Raw genomic sequence first — 24888 nt, forward strand, 5'->3', positions numbered from 1 at the left:
CTTTATTATACCACTTCAATCTTCAGTCAAGATGGCCGAGCGGTCAAAGAAGCCAGACTCAAGCATTGGTTCCATTCCAATGTGGGGATTCTGGTCTCCATTAGGAGGCGTGGGTTCAAATCCCACTCTTGGCACATTCATTAACTAGAAACAAAGGTGTATGATTAATTTTATCACAAGAATAAAGATCTCTGGATGCTATCAAGAGCAATTTATTCAAAGATGGGTGGGTGTATCTTTGGTGTACAGATCTGCAGAAAGACTTATGTTGGTCTTTAACTAAATTTTTTAGAAAAGTGCTTTTCTGTTAACAATGTTGTTATCTAAAATAAAAAAAACTTCAAAAATAACTACTGTGCCACTCATTTGAAGATTTGTGCGCTTATGTGACAAACTTCTTTACAGTGTCATCAACCAATGAATGAATGAATGAAAGAATCTATCTATCTATCTATCTATCTATCTATCTATCTATCTATCTATCTATCTATCTATCTATCTATCTATCTATCTATCTATCTATCTCTCTATCTATCTATCTATCTATCATCTATCTATCTATCTGACTATTTTACTCTGTTTCTTTCTGTAATCATTTTGTAGCCTGACTAGCTCAGCTGGTAGAGCATGAGACTTAATCTCAGGGTCATGGGTTCAAGTCCCATGTCAGGCATGGATTCTAAAGGCAACATCTGTTTATTAATGTGTAATCTTTCTACTAGTTCTTTTGTGAGAAGAATTGCAGGTGCTGGCATAAGAATTTGGGACTTTATTTGCGTTTTTTCTTAGTGTTGTCTGAGCTTAAAACTTCCCCCAATCGATGGCAACAATTTCTGTTTTTCAAGCAAACACATTTTGATTCAGGGTAAACTGGTGACACTGCATGAAAACATACTCTGTCAAAGGCCTAAGTGGCCGAAGAGGCATCGAACCCACGACCCTGAGATTAAGAGTCTCATGCTCTACCGACTGAGCTAGTCGGGCTTTTTACAATTTTGACAAGTTTGACAACGTGAGGTGACACTTTTTTGCCATACAGGGTTTGTTGCCCTGGTCCTTCAGATACAAGAAATTACTGTAACTCAGTAACAATAAAAGAGCTTTTGAAGTTGAACACCAATCTTTTAAAGATCCAAAGTGTTTTGGGAATGGGTAGAACTTGAATGAAAACAATTGCTTTTGATTGGGCAACTTCATTTCAGACATTTGACCAAACTTACAACTTATCGATTGTATTCATTATCACAGCCAGCAGTCTTACTTGGGATAAGTGGTTCTACAAGTTCAATGAAATAGCAAAGGACAACTTCAGAGGGTAGGTCACAATTCAACCTCTGCAACTTTATTATACCGCTCCCATCTTCAGTCAAGATGGACGAGCGGTCAAAAGCACCAGACTCAAGCATTTCTTCCATTCCAATATGGGGATTCTGGTCTCCAGTAGGAGGTGTGTGTTCAAATCCCTCTCTTGAAACATTCATAAACTAGTAACAAAGGGTTATGATTAATTTTATCTCAAGAATAAAGATCTCTGGACGCTATCAGTAGCAATTTATTCAAAGATGGGTGGGTGTATCTTTGGTGTACAGATCTGCAGAAAGACATATGTTGTTCTTTTTCTAAATTTTTTAGAAAAGTGCTCTTCTGTTAACAATGTTGTTATCTAACATAAAAAAACTTAAAAATAACTACTCTGCCACTCATTTGAAAATTTGTGTGCTTATGTGACAAACTTTTTTGCAGTGTCATCAACCAATGAATGAATGAATGAAAGAATCTATCTATCTATCTATCTATCTATCTATCTATCTATCTATCTATCTATCTATCTATCTATCTATCTATCTATCTATCTATCTATCTATCTGACTATTTTACTCTGTTTCTGTCTGTAATCATTTTGTAGCCTGACTAGCTCAGCCTGTAGACCATGAGACTTTTAATCTCAGGGTCATGGGTTCAAGTCCAATGTTAGGCATAGATTCTAAAGGCAACATCTGTTTATTCATGTGTAATCTTTCTACTAGTTCTTTTGTGAGAAGAATTGCAGGTGCTGGCATAAGAATGTGGGACTTTATTTGCGTTTTTTCTTGGTGTTGTCTGAGCTTAAAACTTCCCCCACTCTATGGCAACAATTTCTGTTTTTCAAGCAAACGCATTTTGATTCAGGGTAAACTGGTGACACTGCATGAAAACATACTCTGTCAAAGGACTAAGCGCCCAATGTGGGGCTCAAACCCACGACCCTGAAATTAAGAGTCTCATGCTCTACCGACTGAGCTAGTCGGGCGTTTGACAATCTTGACAAGTTTGACAACGTGAGGTGACACTGTTTTGCCATACAGGGTTTGTTGCCCTGGTCCTTCAGATAGAACAAATTACTGTAACTCAGTAACAATAAAAGAGCTTTTGAAGTTGAACACCAATCTTCTAAAGATCCAAAGTGTTTTGGGAATGGGTAGAACTTGAATGAAAACAATTGCTTTTGATTGGGCAACTTCATTTCAGACATTTGACCAAACTTACAACTTATCGATTGTATTCATTATCACAGCCAGCAGTCTTACTTGGGATAAGTGGTTCTACAAGGTCAATGAAATAGCAAAGGACAACTTCAGAGGGTAGGTGACAATTCAACCTCTGCAACTTTATTATACCACTCCAATCTTCAGTCAAGATGGCCGAGCGGTCAAAGGCGCCAGACTCAAGCATTGCTTCCATTCCAATATGGGGATTCTGGTCTCCAGTAGGAGGCGTGGGTTCAAATCCCACTCTTGACACATTCATTAACTAGTAACAAAGGTTTATGCTTAATTTTGTCTCTAGAATAAAGATCGCAGGACGCTATTAAGAGCAATTTATTCAAAGATGGGTGGGTGTATCTTTGGTGTAAAGATCTGCAGAAAGACATATGTTGGTATTTTTCTAAATTTTTTAGAAAAGTGCTTTTCTGTTAACAATGTTGTTATCTAACATAAAAAAACTTAAAAATAACTACTGTGCCACTCATTTGAAGATTTGTGCGCTTATGTGACAAACTTTTTTACAGTGTCATCAACCAATGAATGAATGAATGAAAGAATCTATCTATCTATCTATCTATCTTTGTATCTATCTATCTATCTATCTATCTATCTATCTATCTATCTATCTATCTATCTATCTATCTGACTATTTTACTCTGTTTCTGTCTGTAATAATTTTGTAGACTGACTAGCTCAGCCGGTAGAGCATGAGACTTTTAATCTCAGGGTCATGGGTTCGAGTACCATGTTAGGCATAGATTCTAAAGGCAGCATCTGTCTATTCATGTGTAAGCTTTCTACTAATTCTTTTGTGAGACGAATTGCAGGTGCAGTCGTAAGAATTTAAGTTTTTTCTTAGTGTTGTCTGAGCTTAAAACTTCCCCCAATCTATGGCAACAATTTCTGTTTTTCTAGCAAACGCATTTTGATTCAGGGTAAACTGGTGACACTGCATGAAAACATACTCTGTCAAAGGACTAAGCGCCCAACGTGGGGCTCGAACCCACGACCCTGAGATTAAGAGTCTCATGCTCTAACAACTGAGCTAGTCGGGCATTTGACAATCTTGACAAGTTTGACACCGTGAGGTGACACTGTTTTGCCATACAGGGTTTGTTGCCCTGGTCCTTCAGATAGAACAAATTACTGTAACTCAGTAACAATAAAAGAGCTTTTGAAGTTGAACACCAAACTTCTAAAGATCCAAAGTGTTTTGGGAATGGGTAGAACTTGAATGAAAACAATTGCTTTTGATTGGGCAACTTCATTTCAGACATTTGACCAAACTTACAACTTATCGATTGTATTCATTATCACAGCCAGCAGTCTTACTTGGGATAAGTGGTTCTACAAGGTCAATGAAATAGCAAAGGACAACTTCAGAGGGTAGGTGACAATTCAACCTCTGCAACTTTATTATACCACTCCAATCTTCAGTCAAGATGGCCAAGCGGTCAAAGGCGCCAGACTCAAGCATTGCTTCCATTCCAATATGGTATTCTGGTCTCCAGTAGGAGGCGTGGGTTCAAATCCCACTCTTGACACATTCATTAACTAGAAACAAAGGTTTATGATTAATTTTATCTCAAGAATAAATATCTCTGGACGCTATCAAGAGCAATTTATTCAAAGATGGGTGGGTATATCTTTGGTGTACAGATCTGCAGAAAGACATATGTTTGTCTTTTTCTAAATTTTTTGGAAAAGTGCTTTTCTGTTAACAATGTTGTTATCTAAAATAAAAAAAACTTAAAAATAACTACTGTGCCACTCATTTGAAGATTTGTGCGCTTATGTGACAAACTTTTTTACAGTGTCATCAACCAATGAATGAATGAATGAAAGAATCTATCTATCTATCTATCTATCTATCTATCTATCTATCTATCTATCTATCTATCTATCTATCTATCTATCTATCTATCTATCTATCATCTATCTATCTATCTATCTATCTATCTATCTATCTATCTATCTATCTATCTATCTGACTATTTAAATCTGTTTCTGCCTGTAATGATTTTGTAGCCTGACTAGCTCAGCCGGTAGAGCATGAGACTTTTAATCTCAGGGTCATGGGTTCGAGTACCATGTTAGGCATAGATTCTAAAGGCAGCATCTTTCTATTCATGTGTAAGCTTTCTACTAATTCTTTTGTGAGACGAATTGCAGGTGCAGGCGTAAGAATTTGAGTTTGTTCTTAGTGTTGTCTGAGCTTAAAACTTCCCCCAATCTATGGCAACAATTTCTGTTTTTTAAGCAAACGCATTTTGATTCAGGGTAAACTGGTGACACTGCACGAAAACATACTCTGTAAAAGGACTAAGCGCCCAACGTGGGGCTCAAACCCACGACCCTGAGATTAAGAGTTTCATGCTCTACCGACTGAGCTAGTCAGGCATTTGACATTCTTGATAAGTTTGACAACGTGAGGTGACACTGTTTTGCCATACAGGGTTTGTTGCCGTGGTCCTTCAGATACAAGAAATTACTGTAACTCAGTAACAATAAAAGAGGTTTTGAAGCTGAACACCAATCTTCTAAAGATCCAAAGTGTTTTGGGAATGGGTAGAACTTGAATGAAAACAATTGCTTTTGATTGGGCAACTTCATTTCAGACATTTGACCAAACTTACAACTTATCGATTGTATTCATTATCACAGCCAGCAGTCTTACTTGGGATACGTGGTTCTACAAGGTCAATGAAATAGCGAAGGACAACTTCAGAGGGTAGGTCACAATTCAACCTCTGCAACTTTATTATACCACTCCAATCTTCAGTCAAGATGGCAGAGCGGTCAAAGACGCCAGACTCAAGCATTGCTTCCATTCCAATATGGGGATTCTGGTCTCCAGTAGGAAGCGTGGGTTCAAATCCCACTCTTGACACATTCATTAGCTAGAAACAAAGGTTTATGATTAATTTTATCTCAAGAATAAAGATCTCTGGACGCTATCAAGAGCAATTTATTCAAAGATGGGTGGGTGTATCTTTGGTGTACGGATCTGCAGAAAGACATATGTTGGTCTTTTTCTAAATTTTTTAGAAAAGTGCTTTTCTGTTAACAATGTTGTTATCTAAAATAAAAAAAATTAAAAATAACTACTGTGCCACTCATTTGAAGATTTGTGCGCTTATGTGACAAACTTTTTTACAGTGTCATCAACCAATGAATGAATGAATGAAATAATCTATCTATCTATCTATCTATCTATCTATCTATCTATCTGACTATTTTACTCTGTTTCTGTCTGTAATCATTTTGTAGCCTGACTAGCTCAGTCGGTAGAGCATGAGACTTTTAATCTCAGGGTCATGGGTTCAAGTCCCAAGTTAGGCATAGATTCTAAAGGCAACATCTGTCTATTCATGTGTAATCTTTCTACTAGTTCTTTTGTGAGAATAATTGCAGATGCTTGCATAAGAATTTGGGACTTTATTTGAGTTTTTCTTAGTGTTGTCTGAGCTTAAAACTTCCCCCAATCTATGGCAACAATTTCTGTTTTTCAAGCAAACGCATTTTGATTCAGGGTAAACTGGTGACACTGCATGAAAACATACTCTGTCAATGGCCTAAGTGCCCAACGTGGGGCTCGAACCCACAACCCTGAGATTAAGAGTCTCATGCTCTACCGACTGAGCTAGTCGGGCATTTGACAATCTTGACAAGTTTGACAACGTGAGGTGACACTGTTTTGCCATAAAGGGTTTGTTTCCCTGGGCCTTCAGATACAACAAATTACTGTAACTCAGTAACAATAAAAGAGCTTATGAAGTTGAACACCAATCTTCTAAAGATCCAAAGTGTTTTGGGAATGGGTAGAACTTGAATGAAAACAATTGCTTTTGATTGGGCAACTTCATTTCAGACATTTGACCAAACTTACAACTTATCGATTGTATTCATTATCACAGCCAGCAGTCTTACTTGGGATAAGTGGTTCTACAAAGTCAATGAAATAGCAAAGGACATCTTCAGAGGGTAGGTCACAATTCAACCTCTGCAACTTTATTATACCACTTCAATCTTCAGTCAAGATGGCCGAGCGGTCAAAGGCGCCAGACTCAAGCATTGCTTCCATTCCAATATGGGGATTCTGGTCTCCAGTAGGAGGCGTGGGTTCAAATCCCACTCTTGACACATTCATTAACTAGTAACAAAGGTTTATGATTAATTTTATCTCAAGAATAAAGATCTCTGGACGCTATCAGGAGCAATTTATTCAAAGATGGGTGGGTGTATCTTTGGTGTACAGATCTGCAGAAAGACATATGTTGGTCTTTTTCTAAATTTTTTAGAAAAGTTGTTTTCTGTTAACAATGTTGTTATCTAACATAAAAAAACTTAAAAATAACTACTGTGCCACTCATTTGAAGATTTGTGCGCTTATGTGACAAACTTTTTTACAGTGTCATCAACCAAAGAATGAATGAATGAAAGAATCTATCTATCTATCTATCTATCTATCTATCTATCTATCTATCTATCTATCTATCTATCTATCTATCTATCTATCTATCTATCTGACTATTTTACTCTGTTTCTGTCTGTAATCTTTTTGTAGCCTGACTAGCTCAGCCGGTAGAGCATGAGACTTTTAATCTCAGGGTCATGGGTTCAAGTCCCATGTTAGGCATAGTTTCTAAAGGCAACATCTGTCTATTCATGTGTAATCTTTCCACTAGTTCTTTTGTGAGAAGAATTGCAGGTGCTTGCATGAGAATTTGGAACTTTATTTGAGTTTTTTTTTAGTGTTGTCTGAGCTTAAAACTTCCCCCAATCTATGGCAACAATTTCTGTTTTTCAAGCAAACGCATTTTGATTCAGGGTAAACTGATGACACTGCATGAAAACATACTCTGTCAAAGGCCTAAGCGCCCAACGTGGGGCTCAAACCCACGACCCCGAGATTAAGAGTCTCATGCTCTACTGACTGAGCTAGTCGGGCATTTGACACTCTTGACAAGTTTGACAACGTGAGGTGACATTGTTTTAACATACAGGGTTTGTTGCCCTGGTCCTTCAGATACAACAAATTACTGTAACTCAGTAACAATAAAAGAGCTCATGAAGTTGAACACCAATCTTCTAAAGATCCAAAGTGTTTTGGGAATGGGTAGATCTCGAATGAAAACAATTGCTTTTGATTGGGCAACTTCATTTCAGACATTTAACCAAACTTACAACTTATCGATTGTATTCATTATCACAGCCAGCAGTCTTACTTGGGATAAGTGGTTCTACAAGGTCAATGAAATAGCAAAGGACAACTTCAGAGGGTAGGTCACAATTCAACCTCTGCAACTTTATTATACCACTCCAATCTTCAGTCAAGATGGCAGAGCGGTCAAAGGCGCCAGACTCAAGCATTGCTTCCATTCCAATATGGGGATTCTGGTCTCCAGTAGGAGGCGTGGGTTCAAATTCCACTCTTGACACATTCATTAACTAGAAACAAAGGTTTATGATTAATTTTATCTCAAGAATAAAGATCTCTGGACGCTATCAAGAGCAATTTATTCAAAGATGGGTGGGTGTATCTTTGGTGTACAGATCTGCAGAAAGACATATGTTGGTCTTTTTCTAATTTTTTTTAGAAAAGTGCTTTTCTGTTAACAATGTTGTTATCTAAAATAAAAAAACTTAAAAATAACTACTCTTCCACTCATTTGAAGATTTGTGTGCTTATGTGACAAACTTTTTTACAGTGTCATTAACCAATGAATGAATGAATGAAAGAATCTATCTATCTATCTATCTATCTATCTATCATCTATCTATCTATCTATCTATCTATCTATCTATCTATCTATCTATCTATCTATCTATCTATCTATCTATCATCTATCATCTATCTTTCTATCTGACTATTTTACTCTGTTTCTGTCTGTAATAATTTTGTAGCCTGACTAGCTCAGCCGGTAGAGCATGAGACTTTTAATCTCAGGGTAATGGGTTCAAGTCCCATGTTAGGCATAGATTCTAAAGGCAACATCAGTCTATTCATGTGTAATCTTTCTACTAGTACTTTGTGAGAAGAATTGCCGGTGCTGGCATAAGAATTTGGGACTTTATTTGAGTTTTTTCTTAGTGTTGTCCTAGCTTAAAACTCCCCCCAATCTATGGCAACAATTTCTGTTTTTCAAGCAAACGCATTTTTATTCAGGGTAAACTGGTGACACTGCATGAAAACATACTCTGTCAAAGGCCTAAGCGCCCAACGTGGGGCTCGAACCCACGACCCTGAAATTTAGAGTCTCATGCTCTACCGACTGAGATAGTCGGGCATTTGTCAATCTTGACAAGTTTGACAACGTGAGGTGACACTGTTTTGCCATACAGGGTTTGTTTCCCTGGTCCTTCAGATACAACAAATTACTGTAACTCAGTAACAATAAAAGAGCTTTTGAAGTTGAACACCAATCTTCCACAGATCCAAAGTGTTTTGGGAATGGGTAGAACTTGAATGAAAACAATTGCTTTTGACTGGGCAATTTCATTTCAGACATTTGACCAAACTTACAACTTATCGATGGTATTCATTATCACAGCCAGCAGTCTTACTTGGGATAAGTGGTTCTACAAGGTCAATGAAATAACAAAGGACAACTTCAGAAGGTAGGTCAAAATTCAACCTCTGCAACTTTATTATACCACACCAATCTTCAGTCAAGATGGCTGAGCGGTCAAAGGCGCCAGAATCAAGCATTGCTTCCATTTGAATATGGGGATTCTGGTCTCCAGTAGGAGGCTTGAGTTCAAATCTCACTCTTGACACATTCATTAACTAGTAACAAAGGTTTATGATTAATTTTGTCTCTAGAATGAAGATCTCTGGACGCTATCAAGAGCAATTTATTCAAAGATGGGTGGGTGTATCTTTGGTTAACAGATCTGCAGAAAGACATATGTTGGTCTTTTTCTAAATTTTTTAGAAAAGTGCTTTTCTGTTAACAATGTTGTTATCTAACATAAAAAAACTTAAAAATAACTACTGTGCCACTCATTTGAAGATTTGTGCGCTTATGTGACAAACTTTTATGCAGTGTCATCAACCAATGAATGAATGAATAAAAGAATCTATCTATCTATCTATCTATCTATCTATCTATCTATCTATCATCTATCTATCTATCTATCTATCTATCTATCTATCTATCTATCTATCTATCTATCTATCTATCCATCTATCTATCTATCTATCTATCTATCTATCTATCTATCTATCTATCTATCTATCATCTATCTATCATCATCTATCTATCTGACTATTTTACTCTGTTTCTGTCTGTAATCATTTTGTAGCCTGACTAGCTCAGCCGGTAGAGCATGAGACTTTTAATCTCAGGGTCATGGGTTAAAGTCCCATGTTAGGCATAGATCCTAAACGCAACATCTGTCTATTCATGTGTAATCTTTCTACTAGTTCTTTTGTGAGAAGAATTGCAGGTGCTGGCATAAGAATTTGGGACGTTATTTGAGTTTTTTCTTAGTGTTGTCTGAGCTTAAAACTTCCCTCCATCTATGGCAACAATTTCTGTTTTTCAAGCAAACGCATTTTGATTCAGGGTAAACTGGTGACACTGCATGAAAACATACTCTGTCAAAGGCCTTAGCACTCAACGTGGGGCTCGAACCCACGACCCTGAGATTAAGAGTCTCATGCTCTACCGACTGAGCTAGTCGGGCATTTGACAATCTTGACAAGTTTGACAACGTGAGGTGACACTGTTTTGCCATACAGGGTTTGTTGCCCTGGTCCTTCAGATACAACAAATTACTGTAACTCAGTAACAATAAAAGAGCTTTTGAAGTTGAACACCAATCTTCTAAAGATCCAAAGTGTTTTGGGAATGGGTAGAACTTGAATGAAAACAATTGCTTTTGATTGGGCAACTTCATTTCAGACATTTGACCAAACTTACAACTTATCGATTGTATTCATTATCACAGCCAGCAGTCTTACTTGGGATAAGTGGTTCTACAAGGTCAATGAAACAGCAAAGGACAACTTCAGAGGGTAGGTCACAATTCAACCTCTGCAACTTTATTATAGCTCTCCAATCTTCAGTCAAGATGGCCGAGCGGTCGAAGGCGCCAGACTCAAGCATTGCTTCCTTTCCAAATGGGGATTCTGGTCTCCAGTAGGAGGCGTGGGTTCAAATCCCACTCTTGACACATTCATTAACTAGAAACTAAGGTTTATGATTAATTTTATCTAAAGAATAAAGATCTCTGGACGCTATCAAGAGCAATTTATTCAAAGATGGGTGGGTGTATCTTTGGTGTACAGATCTGCAGAAAGACATATGTTGGTCTTTTTCTAAATTTTTTAGAAAAGCGCTTTTCTGTTAACAATGTTGTTATCTAAAATAAAAAAAAACTTAAAAATAACTACTGTGCCACTCATTTGAAGATTTGTGCGCTTATGTGACAAACTTTTTTACAGTGTCATCAACCAATGAATGAATGAAAGACAGAATCTATCTATCTATCTATCTATCTATCTATCTATCTATCTATCTATCTATCTATCTATCTATCTATCTATCATCTATCTATCTATCTATCTATCTATCTATCTATCTATCTATCTATCTATCTATCTATCTATCTATCTATCTATCTATCTGTCTGACTATTTTACTCTTTTTCTGTCTATAATCGTTTTGTAGCCTGACTAGCTCAGCCGGTAGAGCATGAGACTTTTAATCTCAGGGTCATGGGTTCAAGTCCCATGTTAGGCATAGATTCTAAAGACAATGTCTGTCTATTCATGTGTAATCTTTCTACTAGTTCTTTTGTGAGAAGAATTGCAGGTGCTGGTATAAGAATTTGGGAAGTTATTTGAGTTTTTTCTTAGTGTTGTCTGAGCTTAAAACTTCCTCCAATCTATGGCAACAATTTCTGTTTTTCAAGCAAACACATTTTGATTCAGGGTAAACTGGTGACACTCCATGAAAACATACTCTGTCAAAGGCCTTAGCACCCAACGTGGGGCTCGAACCTATGACCTTGAGATTAAGAGTCTCATGCTCTACTGACTGAGCTAGTCGGGCATTTGACAATCTTGACAAGTTTGACAACGTGAGGTGACACTGTTTTGCCATACAGGGTTTGTTGCCCTGGTCCTTCAGATACAACTGTTGGAGTTATTAGGAGCGAACAATTCGTAAGCTTTATCTTACTTTTGCATTCTTCAATAAATTCTGTAAATATGGGAATATTTACTGATTTATTAATTAATTAAGATATTCTTAGATATACGGGGCACCATTCCCCTTTAACCGGGGAAAAATTGAATCCAAAACTCTTATCAGTCTTTCTTGAAGTTCGTAGAATCCTCGGAGCAGAGACTTCTCTTCGACACAACAAAGCTACTGGAGACGAAAATCTGAATTTTATAACGTTTAATTAACAATTTGTCAAATGAATTAACAGTGGCATAAATGAATAATAACCATGTGATATAATAAAAGGATGTATATTCAAAATAATGTTCAAGGTGTTTTGTGTGTATGTATGTGTGTGTGTGTTTCTAAAAGGGAGTCTGTATGCAAGATGGCTGACCCCTTTGTCTGGCTAAAGTGTGGGTGGCAACTTGCACTTTAACTTCCAAGGCACTTAGAATCATAAGTAACTTAACCTTAAATTCACTCAAAACATTTCAAAGGATCATGAAACAACACAAAAGATTAATCACGAATAATATCTTTTAGTTTAACCACGTGGCCAAGCAGAAAACATTTAAAGATACCAAACAATGATCAATAAGCAGTTTATTCTTTCAAAATGACCCGACGGACGTGTTTGGGAACGAAAGAGGAAAACACGAAGCTACTTTTAAGCAATAGACGTGGTTTTATTGCTTATTCTGGACTATAGAGGAAACGGGAGAAGGAAAGAATGAGAGAAAGAGATGAGTTTCTGATCACCAGAAGAGCGAGGCGTCCCTCCCTCTTTTGATTTGACGGTTCTCTGTGTTTCTCCGCAGTTTGGCGTCGTCCGTCGGTTTGATGGCTTTCTCCGCTGTTTTGGTGTTCTCCGGGAGTGTTTCTCCAAGGGCTGGACACAAAGAGAACGAAGTTTCTTTTGTGCTGAGTTTGACAACTTACAGCGTCTCTAAGAGCTGGATGGAGCTCCGCTCGTTCCCAGTCAGGTCCCGATGGAGTTGGAGTGTAGTTTCCAGCAGTTCCGTGGGCTCAACTTGGGCACTTAGAGCTTCCGCGTGCTCAAGGGAGTCGGAGCGTTCGACAAGCGTGTCCTTACCGCCAGGTATCCTGGGCAAAAGAACGAGGTTTCTTTGTCTCTGCTGAAGATTTATGGTCTTAGTTCGCGGGAAAAGCTCCACGGCCTCCCGCACATGCGCAGAACGTGTTTCTGGTATTAGGCGGTGACATCATCCCAATGCTTCCGTGTGCAAAGCATCATGGGAAATGAAGTTTCTTGGCGCTGATGTGATTATTTGCTTTTCAGAGCAATTTAAGCACAGTCATTTTGGAGAAAATCACTGCATAGTAATTTCCTCATGAGGTCAGACCCTCAACACAACAAATTACTGTAACTCAGTAACAATAAAAGTGCTTTTGAAGTTGAACACCAATCGTCTAAAGATCCAAAGTGTTTTGGGAATGGGTAGAACTTGAATGAAAACAATTGCTTTTGATTGGGCAACTTCATTTCAGACATTTGACCAAACTTACAACTTATCGATTGTATTCATTATCACAGCCAGCAGTCGTACTTGGGATAAGTGGTTCTACAAGGTCAATGAAATAGCAAAGGACAACTTCAGAGGGTAGGTCACAATTCAACCTCTGCAACTTTATTATACCACTCCAATCTTCAGTCAAGATGGCCGAGCGATCAAAGGCGCCAGACTCAAGCATTGCTTCCATTCCAATATGGGGATTCTGGTCTCCAGTAGGAGGCGTGGGTTCAAATCACACTCTTGACACATTCATTAACTAGAAACTAAGGTTTATGATTAATTTTATCTCAAGAATAAAGATCTCTGGACGCTATCAAGAGCAATTTATTCAAAGATGGGTGGGTGTATCTTTGGTGTACAGATCTGCAGAAAGACATATGTTGGTCTTTTTCTAAATTTTTTAGAAAAGTGCTTTTCTGTTAACAATGTTGTTATCTAAAATAAAAAAAACTTAAAAATAACTACTGTGCCACTCATTTGAAGATTTGTGCGCTTATGTGACAAACTTTTTTACAGTGTCATCAACCAATGAATGAATGAAAGAAAGAATCTATCTATCTATCTATCTATCTATCTATCTATCTATCTATCTATCTATCTATCTATCATCTATCTATCTCTCTATCTATCTATCTATCTGACTATTTTACTCTGTTTCTGTCAGTTATCATTTTGTAGCCTGACAAGCTCAGCCGGTAGAGCATGAGACTTTTAATCTCAGGGTCATGGGTTCAAGTCCCATGTTACGCATAGATTCTAAAGGCAACATCTGTCCATTCATGTGTAATATTTCTACTAGTTCTTTTGTGAGAAGAATTGCAGGACCTGGCATAAGAATTTGAGACTTTATTTGAGTTTTTTCTTAGTGTTGCCTGAGCTTAGAACTTCCCCCACTCTATGGCAACAATTTCTGTTTTTCAAGCAAACGCATTTTGATTCAGGGTAAACTGGTGACACTGCATGAAAACATACTCTGTCAAAGGCCTAAGCGCTTAACGTGGAGCTCGAACCCACGACCCTGAGATTAAGAGTCTCATGCTCTACCGACTGAGCTAGTCGGGGAATTGACAATCTTGACAAGTTTGACAACGTGAGGTGACACCGTTTTGCCATACAGGGTTTGTTGCCCTGGTCCTTCAGATACAACAAATTACTGTAACTCAGTAACAATAAAAGAGCTTTTGAAGTTGAACACCAATCTTCTAAAGATCCAAAGTGTTTTGGGAATGGGTAGAACTTGAATGAAAACAATTGCTTTTGATTGGGCAACTTCATTTCAGACATTTGACCAAACTTACAACTTATCGATTGTATTCATTATCTCAGCCAGCAGTCTAACTTGGGATAAGTGGTTCTACAAGGTCAATGAAATAGCAAAGGACAACTTCAGAGGGTAGGTCACAATTCAACCTATGCAACTTTATTATACCACCTCAATCTTCAGTCAAGATGGCCAAGCGGTCAAAGGCGCCGGAGTCAAGCATTGCTTCCATTCCAATTTGGGGATTCTGGTCTACATTAGGAGGTGTGGGTTCAAATCCCACTCTTGACACATTCATTAACTAGAAACAAAGGTTTATGATTAATTTTATCTCAAGAATAAAGATCTCTGGACGCTATCAAGAGCAATTTATTCAAAGATGGGTGGGTGTATCTTATGTGTACAGATCTGCAGAAAGACATATGTTGGTCTTTTTCTAAATTTTTTAGAAAAGGGCTTTTCAGTTAACAATGCTGTTATCTAACATAAAAAACGTAAAAATAACTACTGTGCCACTCATTTGAAGATTCGTGCGCTTATGTGACAAACTTTTTAACAGTGTCATCAACCAATGAATGAATGAATGAAAGAATCTATCTATCTATCTATCTATCTATCTATCTGACTATTTTACTCTGTTTCTGTCTGTTATGATTTTGTAGCCTGACTAGCTCAGCCGGTATAGCATGAGACTTTTAATCTCAGGGTCATGGGTTCGAGTACCATGTAAGGCATAGATTCTAAAGGCAGCATCTGTCTATTCATGTGTAATCTTTCTACTAGTTCTTTTGTGAGACGAATTGCAGGTGCAGGCGTAAGAATTTGAGTTTTTTCTTAGTGTTGTCTGAGCTTTAAACTTCCCCCACTCTATGGCAACAATTTCTGTTTTTCAAGCAAACGCATTTTGATTCAGGGTAAACTGGTGACACTGCATGAAAACATACTCTGTCAAAGGCCTAAGCACCCAACGTGGGGCTCGAACCCACGACCCTGAGATTAAGAGTCTCATGCTCTACCGACTGAGCTAGTCGGGCATTTGATGATATTGACAAGTTTGACAACGTGAGGTGACACTGTTTTGCCATACAGGGTTTGTTGCCCTGGTCCTTCAGATACAACAAATTACTGTAACTCAGTAACAATAAAAGAGCTTTTGAAGTTGAACACCAATCTTCCAAAGATCCAAAGTGTTTTGGGAATGGGTAGAACTTGAATGAAAACAATTGCTTTTGATTGGGCAACTTCATTTCAGACATTTGACCAAACTTACAACTTATCGATTGTATTCATTATGACAGCCAGCAGTCTTACTTGGGATAAGTGGTTCTACAAGGTCAATGAAATAGCAAAGGACAACTTCAGAGGGTAGGTCACAATTCAACCTCTGCAACTTTATTATACGACTCCAATCTTCAGACAAGATGGCCGAGCGGTCAAAGGCGTCAGACTCAAGCATTGCTTCCATTCTAATATGGGGATTGTGGTCTCCAGAAGGAGGCGTGGGTTCAAATCCCACTCTTGACACATTCATTAACTAGAAACAAAGGTTTATGATTAATTTTATCTCAAGAATAAAGGTCTCTGGACGCTAGCAAGAGCAATTTATTCAAAGATGGGTGGGTGTATCTTTGGTGTACAGATCTGCAGAAAGACATATGTTGGTCTTTATCTAAATTTTTTAGAAAAGTGCTTTTCTGTTAACAATGTTGTTATCTAAAATAAAAAAAACTTCAAAAATAACTACTGTGCCACTCATTTGAAGATTTGTGCGCTTATGTGACAAACTTTTTTACAGTGTCATCAACCAATGAATGAATGAATGAAAGAATCTATCTATCTATCTATCTATCTATCTATCTATCTATCTATCTATCTATCTATCTATCTATCTATCTATCTATCTATCTATCTATCTATCTATCTATCTATCTATCTATCTGACTATTTTACTCTGTTTCTGTCTGTAATCATTTTGTAGCCTGACTAGCTCAGCTGGTAGAGCATGAGACTTTTAATCTCAGGTTCATGGGTTCAAGTCCCATGTAAGGCATAGATTCTAAAGGCAACATCTGTCTATTCATGCGTAATCTTTCTACTAGTTCTTTTGTGAGAAGAATTGCAGGTGCTGGCATAAGAATTTGGGACATTATTTGAGTTTTTTCTTAGTGTTGTCTGAGCTTAAAACTTCCCCCAATCGATGGCAACAATTTCTGTTTTTCAAGCAAACGCATTTTGATTCAGGGTAAACTGGTGACACTGCATGAAAACATACTCTGTCAAAGGCCAAAGCACCCAACGTGGGGCTCGAACTCACAACCATGAGATTAAGAGTCTCATGCTCTACCGGCTGAGCTAGTTGGGCACTTGACAATCTTGACAAGTTTGACATCGTGAGGTGACACTGTTTTGCCTTACAGGGTTTGTTGCCCTGGTGCTTCAGATACAACAAATTACTGTAACTCAGTAACAATAAAAGAGCTTTTGAAGTTGAACACCAATCTTCTAAAGATCCAAAGTGTTTTGGGAATGGGTAGAACTTGAATGAAAACAATTGCTTTTGATTGGGCAACTTCATTTCAGACATTTGACCAAACTTACAACTTATCGATTGTATTCATTATCACAGCCAGCAGTCTTACTTGGGATAAGTGGTTCTACAAGGTCAATGAAATAGCAAAGGACAACTTCAGAGGGTAGGTCACAGTTCAACCTCTGCAACTTTATTATACAACTCCAATCTTCAGACAAGATGGCCGAGCGGTCAAAGGCGCCAGATTTAAGCATTGCTTCCATTCTAATATGGGGATTCTGGTCTCCAGAAGGAGGCGTGGGTTCAAATCCCACTCTTGACACATTCATTAATTAGAAACAAAGGTTTATGATTAATTTTATCTCAAGAATAAAGATCTCTGGACGCTATCAAGAGCAATTTATTCAAAGATGGGTGGGTGTATCTTTGGTGTACAGATCTGCAGAAAGACATATGTTGGTCTTTATCTAAATTTTTTAGAAAAGTGCTTTTCTGTTAACAATGTTGTTATCTAAAATAAAAAAAACTTCAAAAATAACTACTGTGCCACTCATTTGAAGATTTGTGTGCTTATGTGACAAACTTTTTTACAGTGTCATCAACCAATGAATAAATGAATGAAAGAATCTATCTATCTATCTATCTATCTATCTATCTATCTATCTATCTATCTATCTATCTATCTATCTATCTATCTATCTATCTATCTATCTATCTGACTATTTTACTCTGTTTCTGTCTGTAATAATTTTGTAGCCTGACTAGCTCAGCCGGTAGAGCATGAGACTTTTAATCTCAGGGTCATGGGTTCAAGTCCCATGTTAGGCATAGATTCTAAAGGCAATATCTGTCTATTCATGTGTAATCTTTCTACTAGTTCTTTTGTGAGAAGAATTGCAGGTGCAGGCATAAGAATTTGGGACTTTATTTGAGTTTTTTCTTAGTGTTGTCTGAGCTTAAAACTTCCCCCAATCTATGGCAACAATTTCTGTTTTTCAAGCAAACACATTTTGATTCAGGGTAAACTGGTGACACTGCATGAAAACATACTCTGTCAAAGGACTAAGCGCCCATTGTGGGGCTCGAACCCACGACCCTGAGATTAAGAGTCTCATGCTCTACCGACTGAGCTAGTTGGGCATTTGACAGTCTTGACAAGTTTGACAACGTGAGGTGACACTGTTTTACCATACAGGGTTTGTTGCCCTGGTCCTTCAGATACAACAAATTACTGTAACTCAGTAACAATAAAAGAGCTTTGGAAGTTGAACACAAATCTTCTACAGATCCAAAGTGTTTTGGGAATGGGTAGAACTTGAATGAAAACAATTGCTTTTGATTGGGCAACTTCATTTCAGACATTTGACCAAACTTACAACTTATCGATTGTATTCATTATCACAGCCAGCAGTCTTACTTGGGATAAGTGGTTCTACAAGGTCAATGAAATAGCAAAGGACAACTTCAGAGGGTAGGTCACAATTCAACCTCTGCAACTTTATTATACAACTCCGATCGTCAGTTAAGATGGCCTAGCGGTCAAAGGCGCCAGACTCAAGCATTGCTTCCATTCCAATATGGGGATTCTGGTCTCCAGTAGGAGGCGTGGGTTCAAGTCCCACTCTTGACACATTCATCAACTAGTAACAAAGGTTTATGATTAATTTTATCTCAAGAATAAAGATCTCTGGATGGTATCAAGAGCAATTTATTCAAAGATGGGTGGGTGAATCTTTGGTGTACAGATCTGCAGAAAGACATATGTTTGTCTTTTTCTAAATTTTTTAGAAAAGTGCTTTTCTGTTAACAATGTTGTTATCTAACATAAAAAAAACTTAAAAATAACTAATGTGCCACTCATTTGAAGATTTGTGCGCTTATGTGACAAACTTTTTTACAGTGTCATCAACCAATGAATTAATGAATGAAAGAATCTATCTATCTATCTATCTATCTATCTATCTATCTATCTATCTATCTATCTATCTATCTATCTATCTATCTATCTATCTATCTATCTATCTATCTATCTATCTATCTATCTATCTATTTATCTGACTATTTTACTCTGTGTCTGTCTGCAATGATTTTGTAGCCTGACTAGCTCAGCCGGTAGAGCATGAGACTTTTAATCTCAGGGTCATGGGTTCAAGTCCCATGTTAGGCATAGATTCTAAAGGCAACATCTGTCCATTCATGTGTAATATTTCTACTAGTTCTTTTGTGAGAAGAATTGCAGGTGCTGGCATAAGAATTTGGGACTTTATTTGAGTTTTTTCTTAGTGTTGTCTGAGCTTAAAACTTCCCCCAATCTATGGCAACAATTTCTGTTTTTCAAGCAAACGCATTTTGATTCAGGGTAAACTGGTGACACTGCATGAAAACATACTCTGTCAAAGGCCTAAGCACCCAACGTGGGGCTCGAACCCACGACCCTGAGATTAAGAGTCTCATGCTCTACCGACTGAGCTAGTCGGGCATTTGATGATCTTGACAAGTTTGACAACGTGAGGTGACACTGTTTTGCCATACAGGGTTTGTTGCCCTGGTCCTTCAGATACAACAAATTACTGTAACTCAGTAACAATAAAAGAGCTTTTGAAGTTGAACACCAATCTTCCAAAGATCCAAAGTGTTTTGGGAATGGGTAGAACTTGAATGAAAACAATTGCTTTTGATTGGGCAACTTCATTTCAGACATTTGACCAAACTTACAACTTATCGATTGTATTCATTATCACAGCCAGCAGTCTTACTTGGGATAAGTGGTTCTACAAGGTCAATGAGATAGCAAAGGACAACTTCAGAGGGTAGGTCACAATTCAACCTCTGCAACTTTATTATACAATTCCAATCGTATGTTAAGATGGCAGAGCGGTCAAAGGCGCCAGACTCAAGCATTGCTTCCATTCCAATATGGGGATTCTGGTCTCCAGTAGGAGGCGTGGGTTCAAATCACACTCTTGACACATGCATTAACTAGAAACAAAGGTTTATGATTAATTTTATCTCAAGAATAAAGATCTCTGGACGCTATCAAGAGCAATTTATTCAAAGATGGGTGGGTGAATCTTTGGTGTACAGATCTGCAGAAAGACATATGTTGGTCTTTTTCTAAATTTTTTAGAAAAGTGCTTTTCTGTTAACAATGTTGTTATCTAACATAAAAAAAAACTTAAAAATAACTACTGTGCCACTCATTTGAAGATTTGTGCGCTTATGTGACAAACTTTTTTACAGTGTCATCAACCAATGAATGAATGAAAGAATCTATCTATCTATCTATCTATCTATCTATCTATCTATCTATCTATCTATCTATATATCTATCTATCTATCTATCATCTATCTATCTATCTATCTATCTATCTATCTATCTATCTATCTATCTGACTATTTTACTCTGTGTCTGTCTGCAATGATTTTGTAGCCTGACTAGCTCAGCCGGTAGAGCATGAGACTTTTAATCTCACGGTCATGGGTTCAAGTCCCATGTTAGTCATAGATTCTAAAGGCAACATCTGTCCATTCATGTGTAATCTTTCTACTAGGTCTTTTGTGAGAAGAATTGCAGGTGCTGGCATAAGAATTTGGGACTTTATTTGAGTTTTTTCTTAGTGTTGTCTGAGCTTAAAACTTCCCCCATCTATGGCAACAATTTCTGTTTTTCAAGCAAACGCATTTTGATTCAGGGTAAACTGGTGACACTGCATGAAAACATACTCTGTCAAAGGCCTAAGCACCCAACGTGGGGCTCGAACCCACGACCCTGAGATTAAGAGTCTCATGCTCTACCGACTGAGCTAGTCGGGCATTTGATGATCTTGACAAGTTTGACAACGTGAGGTGACACTGTTTTGCCATACAGGGTTTGTTGCCCTGGTCCTTCAGATACAACAAATTACTGTAACTCAGTAACAATAAAAGAGCTTTTGAAGTTGAACACCAATCTTCCAAAGATCCAAAGTGTTTTGGGAATGAGTAGAACTTGAATGAAAACAATTGCTTTTGATTGGGCAACTTCATTTCAGACATTTGACCAAACTTACAACTTATCGATTGTATTCATTATGACAGCCAGCAGTCTTACTTGGGATAAGTGGTTCTACAAGGTCAATGAAATAGCAAAGGACAACTTCAGAGGGTAGGTCACAATTCAACCTCTGCAACTTTATTATACAACTCCAATCTTCAGACAAGACGGCCGAGCGGTCAAAGGCGCCAGACTCAAGCATTGCGTCCATTCTAATATGGGGATTATGGTCTCCAGAAGGAGGCGTGGGTTCAAATCCCACTCTTGACACATTCATTAACTAGAAACAAAGGTTTATGATTAATTTTATCTCAAGAAAAAAGATCCCTGGACGCTATCAAGAGCAATTTATTCAAAGATGGGTGGGTGTATCTTTGGTGTACAGATCTGCAGAAAGACTTATGTTGGTCTTTATCTAAATTTTTTAGAAAAGTGCTTTTCTGTTAACAATGTTGTTATCTAAAATAAAAAAAACTTCAAAAATAACTACTGTGCCACTCCTTTGAAAATTTGTGCGCTTATGTGACAAACTTCTTTACAGTGTCATCAACCAATGAATGAATGAATGAAAGAATCTATCTATCTATCTATCTATCTATCTATCTATCTATCTATCTATCTATCTATCTATCTATCTATCTATCTATCTATCTATCTATCTATCTATCTATCTGACTATTTTACTCTGTTTCTTTCTGTAATCATTTTGTAGCCTGACTAGCTCAGCTGGTAGAGCATGAGACTTAATCTCAGGGTCATGGGTTCAAGTCCCATGTCAGGCATGGATTCTAAAGGCAACATCTGTCTATTCATGTGTAATCTTTCTACTAGTTCTTTTGTGAGAAGAATTGCAGGTGCTGGCATAAGAATTTGGGACTTTATTTGAGTTTTTTCTTAGTGTTGTCTGAGCTTAAAACTTCCCCCAATCGATGGCAACAATTTCTGTTTTTCAAGAAAACGCATTTTGATTCAGGGTAAACTGGTGACACTGCATGAAAACATACTCTGTCAAAGGCCAAAGCACCCAACGTGGGGCTCGAACCCACGACCGTGAGATTAAGAGTCTCATGCTCTACCGACTGAGCTAGTCGGGCATTTGACAATCTTGACAAGTTTGACAACGTGAGGTGACACTGTTTTGCCATACAGGGTTTGTTGCCCTGGTCCTTCAGATATAACAAATTACTGTAACTCAGTAACAATAAAAGAGCTTTTGAAGTTGAACATCAATCTTCTAAAGATCCAAAGTGTTTTGGGAATGGGTAGAACTTGAATGAAAACAATTGCTTTTGATTGGGCAACTTCATTTCAGACATTTGACCAAACTTACAACTAATCGATTGTATTCATTACGATAGCCAGCAGTCTTACTTGGGATAAGTGGTTCTACAAGGTCTATGAAATAGCAAAGGACAACTTCAGAGGGTAGGTCACAATTCAACCTCTGCAACTTTATTATACAACTCCAATCGTCTGTTAAGATGGCCGAGCGGTCAAAGGCGCCAGACTCAAGCATTGCTTGCATTCCAATATGGGGATTCTGGTCTCCAGTAGGAGGCGTGGGTTCAAATCCCACTCTTGACACATGCATTAACTAGAAACAAAGGTTTATGATTAATTTTATCTCAAGAATAAAGATCTCTGGACGTTATCAAGAGCAATTTATTCAAAGATGGGTGGGTGTATCTTTGGTGTACAGATCTGCAGAAAGACATATGTTGGTCTTTTTCTAAATTTTTTAGAAAAGTGCTTTTCTGTTAACAATGTTGTTATCTAAAATAAAAAAAACTTAAAAATAACTACTGTGCCACTCATTTGAAGATTTGTGCGCTTATGTGACAAACTTTTTTACAGTGTCATCAACCAATGAATGAATGAAAGAAAGAATCTATCTATCTATCTATCTATCTATCTATCTATCTATCTATCTATCTATCTATCCATCTATCTATCTATCTATCTATTTATCTGACTATTTTACTCTGTGTCTGTCTGCAATGATTTTGTAGCCTGACTAGCTCAGCCGGTAGAGCATGAGACTTTTAATCTCACGGTCATGGGTTCAAGTCCCATGTTAGGCATAGATTCTAAAGGCAACATCTGTCCATTCATGTGTAATCTTTCTACTAGGTCTTTTGTGAGAAGAATTGCAGGTGCTGGCATAAGAATTTGGGACTTTATTTGAGTTTTTTCTTAGTGTTGTCTGAGCTTAAAACTTCCCCCAATCTATGGCAACAATTTCTGTTTTTCAAGCAAACGCATTTTGATTCAGGGTAAACTGGTGACACTGCATGAAAACATACTCTGTCAAAGGCCTAAGCACCCAACGTGGGGCTCGAACCCACGACCCTGAGATTAAGAGTCTCATGCTCTACCGACTGAGCTAGTCGGGCATTTGATGATCTTGACAAGTTTGACAACGTGAGGTGACACTGTTTTGCCATACAGGGTTTGTTGCCCTGGTCCTTCAGATACAACAAATTACTGTAACTCAGTAACAATAAAAGAGCTTTTGAAGTTGAACACCAATCTTCCAAAGATCCAAAGTGTTTTGGGAATGGGTAGAACTTGAATGAAAACAATTGCTTTTGATTGGGCAACTTCATTTCAGACATTTGACCAAACTTACAACTTATCGATTGTATTCATTATGACAGCCAGCAGTCTTACTTGGGATAAGTGGTTCTACAAGGTCAATGAAATAGCAAAGGACAACTTCAGAGGGTAGGTCACAATTCAACCTCTGCAACTTTATTATACAACTCCAATCTTCAGACAAGACGGCCGAGCGGTCAAAGGCGCCAGACTCAAGCATTGCGTCTATTCTAATATGGGGATTATGGTCTCCAGAAGGAGGCGTGGGTTCAAATCCCACTCTTGACACATTCATTAACTAGAAACAAAGGTTTATGATTAATTTTATCTCAAGAAAAAAGATCCCTGGACGCTATCAAGAGCAATTTATTCAAAGATGGGTGGGTGTATCTTTGGTGTACAGATCTGCAGAAAGACTTATGTTGGTCTTTATCTAAATTTTTTAGAAAAGTGCTTTTCTGTTAACAATGTTGTTATCTAAAATAAAAAAAACTTCAAAAATAACTACTGTGCCACTCATTTGAAGATTTGTGCGCTTATGTGACAAACTTCTTTACAGTGTCATCAACCAATGAATGAATGAATGAAAGAATCTATCTATCTATCTATCTATCTATCTATCTATCTATCTATCTATCTATCCATCTATCTATCTATCTATCTATCTATCTATCTATCTATCTATCTATCTATCTGACTATTTTACTCTGTTTCTTTCTGTAATCATTTTGTAGCCTGACTAGCTCAGCTGGTAGAGCATGAGACTTAATCTCAGGGTCATGGGTTCAAGTCCCATGTCAGGCATGGATTCTAAAGGCAACATCTGTCTATTCATGTGTAATCTTTCTACTAGTTCTTTTGTGAGAAGAATTGCAGGTGCTGGCATAAGAATTTGGGACTTTATTTGAGTTTTTTCTTAGTGTTGTCTGAGCTTAAAACTTCCCCCAATCGATGGCAACAATTTCTGTTTTTCAAGAAAACGCATTTTGATTCAGGGTAAACTGGTGACACTGCATGAAAACATACTCTGTCAAAGGCCAAAGCACCCAACGTGGGGCTCGAACCCACGACCGTGAGATTAAGAGTCTCATGCTCTACCGACTGAGCTAGTCGGGCATTTGACAATCTTGACAAGTTTGACAACGTGAGGTGACACTGTTTTGCCATACAGGGTTTGTTGCCCTGGTCCTTCAGATATAACAAATTACTGTAACTCAGTAACAATAAAAG

The 24888-nt window shown here is 37.7% G+C and overlaps 23 non-coding genes across 23 annotated transcripts; 15 read left to right on the forward strand and 8 right to left on the reverse strand.

Annotated features, from left to right (window-relative positions):
- Positions 1-2671: 2671 nt before the first annotated feature.
- Positions 2672-2780, forward strand: trnal-caa (transfer RNA leucine (anticodon CAA)). Its single transcript has 2 exons — positions 2672-2709; positions 2735-2780. It is a non-coding gene; the product is annotated as a tRNA-Leu (tRNA).
- Positions 2781-3507: 727 nt separating this feature from the next.
- trnak-cuu (transfer RNA lysine (anticodon CUU)) lies at positions 3508-3580 on the reverse strand. The gene has a single exon. It is a non-coding gene; the product is annotated as a tRNA-Lys (tRNA).
- A 381-nt stretch (positions 3581-3961) lies between these two features.
- Positions 3962-4069, forward strand: trnal-caa (transfer RNA leucine (anticodon CAA)). Its single transcript has 2 exons — positions 3962-3999; positions 4024-4069. It is a non-coding gene; the product is annotated as a tRNA-Leu (tRNA).
- Positions 4070-5794: 1725 nt separating this feature from the next.
- Positions 5795-5867, forward strand: trnak-uuu (transfer RNA lysine (anticodon UUU)). The gene has a single exon. It is a non-coding gene; the product is annotated as a tRNA-Lys (tRNA).
- A 238-nt stretch (positions 5868-6105) lies between these two features.
- On the reverse strand, positions 6106-6178 carry trnak-cuu (transfer RNA lysine (anticodon CUU)). The gene has a single exon. It is a non-coding gene; the product is annotated as a tRNA-Lys (tRNA).
- Positions 6179-6559: 381 nt separating this feature from the next.
- On the forward strand, positions 6560-6668 carry trnal-caa (transfer RNA leucine (anticodon CAA)). The gene is made up of 2 exons: positions 6560-6597; positions 6623-6668. It is a non-coding gene; the product is annotated as a tRNA-Leu (tRNA).
- Positions 6669-7091: 423 nt separating this feature from the next.
- On the forward strand, positions 7092-7164 carry trnak-uuu (transfer RNA lysine (anticodon UUU)). The gene has a single exon. It is a non-coding gene; the product is annotated as a tRNA-Lys (tRNA).
- Positions 7165-8431: 1267 nt separating this feature from the next.
- Positions 8432-8504, forward strand: trnak-uuu (transfer RNA lysine (anticodon UUU)). The gene has a single exon. It is a non-coding gene; the product is annotated as a tRNA-Lys (tRNA).
- A 1328-nt stretch (positions 8505-9832) lies between these two features.
- trnak-uuu (transfer RNA lysine (anticodon UUU)) lies at positions 9833-9905 on the forward strand. The gene has a single exon. It is a non-coding gene; the product is annotated as a tRNA-Lys (tRNA).
- A 693-nt stretch (positions 9906-10598) lies between these two features.
- On the forward strand, positions 10599-10706 carry trnal-caa (transfer RNA leucine (anticodon CAA)). The gene is made up of 2 exons: positions 10599-10636; positions 10661-10706. It is a non-coding gene; the product is annotated as a tRNA-Leu (tRNA).
- Positions 10707-11202: 496 nt separating this feature from the next.
- Positions 11203-11275, forward strand: trnak-uuu (transfer RNA lysine (anticodon UUU)). The gene has a single exon. It is a non-coding gene; the product is annotated as a tRNA-Lys (tRNA).
- A 4186-nt stretch (positions 11276-15461) lies between these two features.
- On the reverse strand, positions 15462-15534 carry trnak-cuu (transfer RNA lysine (anticodon CUU)). The gene has a single exon. It is a non-coding gene; the product is annotated as a tRNA-Lys (tRNA).
- A 1709-nt stretch (positions 15535-17243) lies between these two features.
- Positions 17244-17352, forward strand: trnal-uaa (transfer RNA leucine (anticodon UAA)). The gene is made up of 2 exons: positions 17244-17281; positions 17307-17352. It is a non-coding gene; the product is annotated as a tRNA-Leu (tRNA).
- Positions 17353-17785: 433 nt separating this feature from the next.
- Positions 17786-17858, forward strand: trnak-uuu (transfer RNA lysine (anticodon UUU)). Its single transcript has one exon. It is a non-coding gene; the product is annotated as a tRNA-Lys (tRNA).
- A 693-nt stretch (positions 17859-18551) lies between these two features.
- Positions 18552-18660, forward strand: trnal-caa (transfer RNA leucine (anticodon CAA)). The gene is made up of 2 exons: positions 18552-18589; positions 18615-18660. It is a non-coding gene; the product is annotated as a tRNA-Leu (tRNA).
- Positions 18661-19124: 464 nt separating this feature from the next.
- On the forward strand, positions 19125-19197 carry trnak-uuu (transfer RNA lysine (anticodon UUU)). Its single transcript has one exon. It is a non-coding gene; the product is annotated as a tRNA-Lys (tRNA).
- Positions 19198-19436: 239 nt separating this feature from the next.
- trnak-cuu (transfer RNA lysine (anticodon CUU)) lies at positions 19437-19509 on the reverse strand. Its single transcript has one exon. It is a non-coding gene; the product is annotated as a tRNA-Lys (tRNA).
- A 1261-nt stretch (positions 19510-20770) lies between these two features.
- trnak-cuu (transfer RNA lysine (anticodon CUU)) lies at positions 20771-20843 on the reverse strand. Its single transcript has one exon. It is a non-coding gene; the product is annotated as a tRNA-Lys (tRNA).
- Positions 20844-22084: 1241 nt separating this feature from the next.
- Positions 22085-22157, reverse strand: trnak-cuu (transfer RNA lysine (anticodon CUU)). Its single transcript has one exon. It is a non-coding gene; the product is annotated as a tRNA-Lys (tRNA).
- Positions 22158-22538: 381 nt separating this feature from the next.
- trnal-caa (transfer RNA leucine (anticodon CAA)) lies at positions 22539-22647 on the forward strand. Its single transcript has 2 exons — positions 22539-22576; positions 22602-22647. It is a non-coding gene; the product is annotated as a tRNA-Leu (tRNA).
- Positions 22648-23071: 424 nt separating this feature from the next.
- trnak-uuu (transfer RNA lysine (anticodon UUU)) lies at positions 23072-23144 on the forward strand. Its single transcript has one exon. It is a non-coding gene; the product is annotated as a tRNA-Lys (tRNA).
- Positions 23145-23383: 239 nt separating this feature from the next.
- Positions 23384-23456, reverse strand: trnak-cuu (transfer RNA lysine (anticodon CUU)). Its single transcript has one exon. It is a non-coding gene; the product is annotated as a tRNA-Lys (tRNA).
- A 1245-nt stretch (positions 23457-24701) lies between these two features.
- On the reverse strand, positions 24702-24774 carry trnak-cuu (transfer RNA lysine (anticodon CUU)). The gene has a single exon. It is a non-coding gene; the product is annotated as a tRNA-Lys (tRNA).
- Positions 24775-24888: the final 114 nt, after the last annotated feature.

The sequence above is a fragment of the Nothobranchius furzeri genome, chromosome 7, assembly GCF_043380555.1.
Source record: "Nothobranchius furzeri strain GRZ-AD chromosome 7, NfurGRZ-RIMD1, whole genome shotgun sequence".
NCBI classification, from domain to species: Eukaryota; Metazoa; Chordata; class Actinopteri; order Cyprinodontiformes; family Nothobranchiidae; genus Nothobranchius; species Nothobranchius furzeri.